The sequence below is a fragment of the Clarias gariepinus genome, chromosome 2 (assembly GCF_024256425.1).
Source record: "Clarias gariepinus isolate MV-2021 ecotype Netherlands chromosome 2, CGAR_prim_01v2, whole genome shotgun sequence".
Taxonomy (NCBI): Eukaryota; Metazoa; Chordata; class Actinopteri; order Siluriformes; family Clariidae; genus Clarias; species Clarias gariepinus.
The window spans coordinates 14,927,597-14,934,588 of NC_071101.1; the positions used below are offsets into that span (position 1 = coordinate 14,927,597).

Below are 6,992 nucleotides of genomic sequence, written 5' to 3' on the forward strand. Positions count from 1 at the left end.
AGCATGGAAATTCTTGCCTACATTTAGCAGCATGATCTCTGGGTCTAGCTTTCAGTCTATAGGTACGCTGCTGGTGATTTGTGTGGGGAGGTTTTGAAGAAACTCTGGTACGCTCACAGCAGGGGCAAATATGAAGGCAAAAAGACCTGAGTGACAGAAATACATCTCACTTCCTACCTAAAAAGCTTCCTGTTTGAAAGTTGCACTCTCGAACATATTTAATATCATCTTATGTAGAAAAATTTAAGTCGCTCTGGATATATATATATATATAGATAGTGGTCACGTGAAATAATTTATTACCACATAGTTCTTTGACTCCTAATCAAACCTAATGATAACTGAAATCATCCAAACAACCCTGATCTAAAGTTTACATATCCTTGAAAGTTTGGCTACCGGTTGACACACACAGGTTTTAAATTGCTATTAAAGGAAGGTTCCCACACGACTCGATGTAATTGTAATTAGCGTCTGTGCATAAATAGTCAGTAAGTTTCTCGGTTCATGAGGTGATGCACTTGGCTTGGATGGATACAGCACCATGGGGAAGACAAAAGGACAACCAATGAACCTGCGTAATAAGGTAGTTGAACTTTATAAAGCAGGAAAAGGATATGAAAAGATATTTCACCACTTGAAAATGCCAGTCATTACCGGTGGAAAATAAGAGGTTCTGTTGATACTAAGCCACAATCAGGTCAACCAAAAAAAAAAGATTTTACCCACTACTGCCAGACGAATTGTTGGGATGGAAAAAAAAACCCACAAACAACTTTGAGAGAAATACAGGCTTCTCGGGGAAAAAAAAAATGGTGTTGCATAATAAGGACCCGCTTGTGGTACGCCAGACAGCCCCTAGACAAGTCTCACAGCTTCTGGAGCAGAGTCATTTAGGGTGATAAGTCGACAAGGCAAAAACTGGGGAAAAGTACACCATCTGTAAAGCATGGTGGTGAATCTCTTATGTTTTAAGGCTGTGTGATCTCTAGTTAATCAAAATTGATGGCAAGATGAATGCAGCATGTTATCAGGAAATACTGGCAGCCAATTTGCATTCTCCAGCACGCACGCTGCACAATGGGACGTTCTTGGATGTTCCAACATGACAATGATCCAAAACACAAGGCCAAGTTGACCCTCCAATGGCTAAGGCAGAAAAGGGTGAAGGTTATGGAGGGTTCATCACAGTCTCCTGACCTCAATATCATTAAGCCACTTTGAGGAGATCTCAAACGTGCAGTTCATGCAAGACAACCAAAAAATTTACAGCAACTGAAGGTATTCTGTCAAGAAGAATGGACAACTATATCACCACAGAGAATGAAGGACCCCATGCACAATTATTACAAAAGACTGGTTGCCATTACAATACTAAGAGCTAAAGATACGCAAAATTTTGAACAGCGATTATTTCCCCATTTTCTTTAGTTTGACGATTGTGCCATTCTGTTATGGCTTACATATGAACTTAAATCCTATAAGAAATAAAATAAACTTGATTTTCCTTCCTTAAAAAAAAATGGTCCACATCTTGCAAATTCTCCCAAGAAATATAAAAACTTTTATTAGAGGACAACTCTATTTTTTTTGTTAAGGAATCATTTATTCACAATGTTTTCTCCGATCTCCCTAGCACAACTCTATTCCAGTTTGGTGTTATGCACTGAATAATTGCTTCGTTTACTAATTACGTAGTTGGCAGCTATGAATAAACTGATGGAGAGATATCCACAAAGGGAAAAACAGGTGGTGTTATTTTTATTCATTTAAAAAGACTATGTGCTGCAACTGTTGACTGTGAAAAGGACTTTGGGCAGGCTGCTGTACGTTTAGTGTTTCAGGAGGAGTTAGCTGAAATTGGTTAGTCATCTTTTTGGGGCGTAGGTGACTGAAAATTATTTATCAACAAAATCGATGGTTTGACCTTCTATCGTGATTGCTCCACTGGTGCAGCAGTTGTTCTTCATCAACTGGGTCTTGTTTCTGTTGATTCACAGACTGTCTTCTGTACGACTAAGTTCTTGTAGTATCAACTCTGCATCGTCTGTACGTTGTAGGCAAACAGGACGATGTTGTCAAACCATCCCGGACTAATTCTGTCACTGTTTAACTGTGACTGTGAAACGTGGACAATGTGAGGAACAGAAGAGAAAGAAACTACAGACAACGCAGAGAGCACCTGAAGATCCGTCTTGGAGACAGAATTTAAAATTAATACATGTGACAGCAAACCAAGTTCAAGGAGGCCTACGGAGATGCCAGAGAGCAGAAACTCAAATGGGACAAGATGACAACCACTAAATGACTCGGGCAACGTTCTGGAGGCCCTATTACTTCAAATGACCACAAGGACCACTGACGGTTGTTTGAAATAGCCAGAAATTGTAAACTTTACAGAAGACGGCTTAAGGACCTACTCCGCCATAACAGTGGATAAACTGGGTTTTCAAGTATCAAGTATCAAGTAATGTTTCTGTATAAATGTCCAGTATCCTGTTAGAATTGGATTCAAATGTTAGACTTTATTATGAGAGTAAATCGAAAAAGATATGTAATTTGAAAGTTATGCTGTAAACGTGAGCGGGAAAACAAGAGACAAAGCGTGCAGTGAAAAGCAATACCCATCTTCCTTAGTACAAAAGGAATTCAAATGACATCCCTCTACCAAGAAAATCATCATGACCTTCTTTGGGACATGAAGGGTCCTATTATGGTGCCTTTTACAGGACAGGGACAATCAGGAACCAGTGCAATGTACTGTGCAATGCTCAGACAGAATCTGCAATCTGAAATACTTGGAGAAAGGGGAAAAAAAAATGTTTCTTGCTGCTCTGTGACAGTTCATGTCCACATGTAGGGGCCTCAGTGGTGTAGGCAGTGTAACAGCTACAGTTTGAACAACGTTCACAACCACTTTACCGCTCTGATCTGGCAGAATGAGACTATCACATCTTTGGTCCACTTACGCAGAGTCTGTGCTGCCACAGGTTCACCTCTGATGATGAGGTAAGGGAACCTGGACTCTGGAGCAGCCAAAAAGCTGCTTTTTTAAAGGAATGGAAGAAGTTAGTGCAATGATACAAGAAGTGCATCGACCTGCTGGGAGACTATGTGGAGAAGTGATATAACTTGCTCATAGCTACCGTTATTCAAGAGTAAGTGACCTTTATATTTTGATTCTCTTTCATGTATTTGCCACTGAAGTGATTCTTTTCTGTATACAAATGTTTCGTGAAAACCAAGCTTTCAGCTATGCATTTGCCCTGTAATTTTATTTTAGAGTGCTTCTTTTTTTTTTAAATAAAAAAATCATTCTAAAGCTTAGTAGTTTTAAAGGTAAAGAAAAACCATTAGGGTGTTGACATCAACTCCTATTCAAGGTTTTGCGATTATGTCAGAAAATAAAATTGTATGGTGCCATGTGTAAATAAAACCAAAAATGTGTTTTTGTTTCTTTTGATACTGCTAGAAATAAAATATCTATTTCATTGCATTCGAAAGAGTTTCTCAGAATGGTATTTCTTTACTTTTTACAAAGTAATACAAATGGATTTCTTGATAATGAATAGAGAAAAAAAAAGGTTATATATTTGAATTGATATTTAAGTTTGTAAAAGAAATTGCCACATACATCTTAATCACTGGCGAAGTGGTTAGCACTGTTGCCTCCCAACTCTGGGTTGAGGGTTCGATATCCGCCTACTTTGGTTCCCTCCCCAAACTGGCTGCAGTGTGTAAATGAGTGTGTGTGTGTGTGTGTGTGTGTGTACACTGCCTGGTGCCCAAAGTCTCCTAGGATAGGCTCCAGGCTTCCCATAACAATGTACAGCATAAGTGGTATAGAGGGCGAATGAATAAATGAATCTTAATCATCCATAAACTATACGTTATAGGTTTGTGCACTCCTAAACCATTACACCCATATGTGCTTGTTAAACAACTTGTGCCCCTTTGTTTCCATGATATCCCAGAATCTTCTGGAAAGGATTTCATTTAGATTTTGGAGCATTAGTGATGTCAGACCTTGACAGGCACTGAAATCACTCTGATTTAAAAGGAATAAAACATCTCAGGATGTGCAAGTTTAGCAAAAATAATGCTTCCCGGCAATCCCTATCACACCAATCCATCATTTCTAATTTTTCTAGAACAGCGTGTCCTATTGCCTTATTCACATGGTGATTTTAATTAAATTAATGAAAATCATTGCTAGGTACACCGCTGTGCCAGTGTCAGTGCGGTACGGCAAGATTTATGGCATGAGAAAGTCTTTAAGAACTTAGAAATTTGCACTTGTGGTTTATTAGTAACAAAAGAAGCTGCATTTTGTATTTAATGTATGTAAGACACACGGGTTACTCAGGAAATTACTGCTTATTATTTAAGAATGTAGTCACGGGCAAATAATCATGGTTTAAAAAATTTTTAAAACACCTCAGGATGTGCTGTTTTTGAAAAATAACCAACTTATGATAACAGTAATTCTGCTTCCCAGCAAGCCCTATCAAACCAATCCATTATTTATGATTTTCCTATAACGGCATATACTTTCCCCCTTTTTTTAACTATAAATTGATTTATTTATTTATTTATTTTTTCTTTTCTTTTTTTGGTTGAAACATCAGGCAGACTTGGAAATGAAAAAATTTCCAGCCTAAAATTCGCCCTAAATTGACTCCCTACTTTTGTTTTAAAAAAAAATAAACAATAGTGCATCAGCTACCGATGTGTTATGATATAGGTCTACATTACATCCAGCATATACAGTAATATAATAAGGGATTTACAGGGATTGAAAACATAAATAATAATACAAAAATTATATATATATATATATATATATATATATATATATAGGGATTTGTGATCCTTTAGCTACAAGAGCATTAGTGATGTCAGGCACTGAGGTCTGGAGTGCAGGCAGCTTTTCAGTTCAAGTGCCAAAGAAGTTCAGTGGCATTGAGATCAGGGTCCTGTGCAGATTATTCAAGTTCAACTAGTCTAAACCCTGACACTACCATGCTATAAATATAATACAAGCATGGTATTTTCTCCTCAACACCTGAACAGTTGAGGATAAACTTGATGGTTGTGGGGTTTGAACTTCAAATCTTCTGATCAGTAATCCAACACCTTCACCACTCTACTACCCCTGTCACCTGCTTGGAACAGGTTTGTCCCTCTAATGGTTAGTTCCATTCCTGACACCTTTGTAGTAAAGGTTTGTTAAGGACCAAATTTGCGTGTGATTGGTCAGGCATCCGCATGCATTTGGCCCTACAGTGCATACCAGGAAACAAGCTTTTCACTGATGTATGATATGACATAGCAGGAAGGCGAAGCTTTAGAATCTTTCTAATCAGGTCATGTGGTGTCAAGATATAGTATGTCCACCCCTCACACTTTACTCTCATACCTGGGAGAGAGTGCCAATCCTTTGCAGGGCATGCGGGCATGCATGCACGCGCGCGCGCGCACACACACACACACACACACTCATTCACACACTATGGGCAATTTGAAAACACCAGTTATCACCAGTAGTATGCATGTCTTTGGAGTGTGGGAGGAAACTGGAGCACCCGGAGGAAACCAATAAAGCATGAAAACAGACCAGAGGCGTAAATCAAACCCTTGACCTTAGAGGTGCAAGGCCAGAGCACTAAGCACTTTGTATCTATTTCCTTAATAAATAAATATACAGTCAGATTATACTAACTAATATTAATTTATAGTAGAATTTATACTTTCTGCATGCTATAATATGTTTTATACTTTATTGCACATTATAGCAACACGTGTTGATGTACAGATAAGAGCATGGCGAGCGTGCAGCCCGGCACGTGACGATTTTAAACGGCTTTTGCGCGTGCACAGTTACTTTCTGCTGCAAAATAAAACTTGGTACCTCTTGTATGTACTGTATGTGTGTGTGTCTCTGCTTAGCAATGCATTGCACAGCATTAGCGTGTCTGATCAGCACTGCTCTTCAGTAGTTAATTTTTCTTTCCTGTATCTTTATTAAAAACGAGCATAGAGCATAAACACGAAGTTTTAATGTCATGTGTGGGGGCGTGACTTGAGCGCGAGAAGGAAGGAAGAACGTGTAAACGGCTTTCCATGGACAACAACTTAGAGAGAAAAATAAAGATAATAAAACTTTTGGTCAGAAAACTAGGTACCGACCACGATCTGGGTTTATTCTGTTAAACCTGAGTCTACAAGGAAAGTCAAGATAATATGTAAAAACCAGCAGCACTGAGCAGCAGGAGCCAGAGAAACAACTATAACACTAATAATACTAATAATAGAAGGAAAACCCGTCACTAAGCAACGAACTTCAAACGCCGTTTCCTTATTAGCCAGGATGCTAACCGCTAACTGACACTCACAGCTACAAAAAAAAACATGTTTTAAAATTCGTGTTATTAGTCCTGTTTTCGCCACCCTCCCGGTGGTTCCGGTAACACGGTACGGTACTCACGGCGTAACTTTTCCACCGGCGAACAGGCAGCGAGCGCGACCGCTCGGACACTCCAACTTCCGCTTGGTTACTAGGCAAGCTGTTCTGAACAGCAACGCCGCTGTCAGTGCACGCATGTAAACACTGAAGGCATTATGGGAATGCCGAGCTCGGACCACGCCCCATCGCGAAACAGAGCCCTGCGCAAGTGCGCTGCTTACTGTCATGTAAAACGAGACGGGATGCACCCTACCTAGTGCACTAGAGTTCTAATACAGAGCTATTTGACATCCTGGGGGTTGTGTTCACACGCAGCAGGACAGCGTGTTGCGCCATCTACAGGCAGTAAGATGTAAAAAAAAAAAAAGAAAGAAATTGGTGAGTGATTTACAGTCTGTACAACGTTTCTAGAAGGCTTAATATTTTGATTATTTCACCTCAGTGTGGTTTAAAATTAACTCAAGCAATGCTGAAAAATTTTAAGACTCTTATTGGTTGCAATTAATACAAACCTGCCAGTCATGAA

General features: G+C 39.3%; 1 protein-coding gene across 2 annotated transcripts in view; it reads right to left on the reverse strand.

Annotated features, from left to right (window-relative positions):
- Window positions 1–6,600, reverse strand: part of enox2 (ecto-NOX disulfide-thiol exchanger 2) — a 290,449-nt gene extending 283,849 nt beyond the window's left edge. For both annotated transcript variants that reach the window (XM_053476492.1, XM_053476469.1), the window contains exon 1: window positions 6,488–6,600. The gene's annotated coding sequence lies outside the window, so the exon portion shown is untranslated. The remainder of the gene's footprint in view (window positions 1–6,487) is intronic.
- Between the last annotated feature and the right edge of the window lie 392 nt (window positions 6,601–6,992).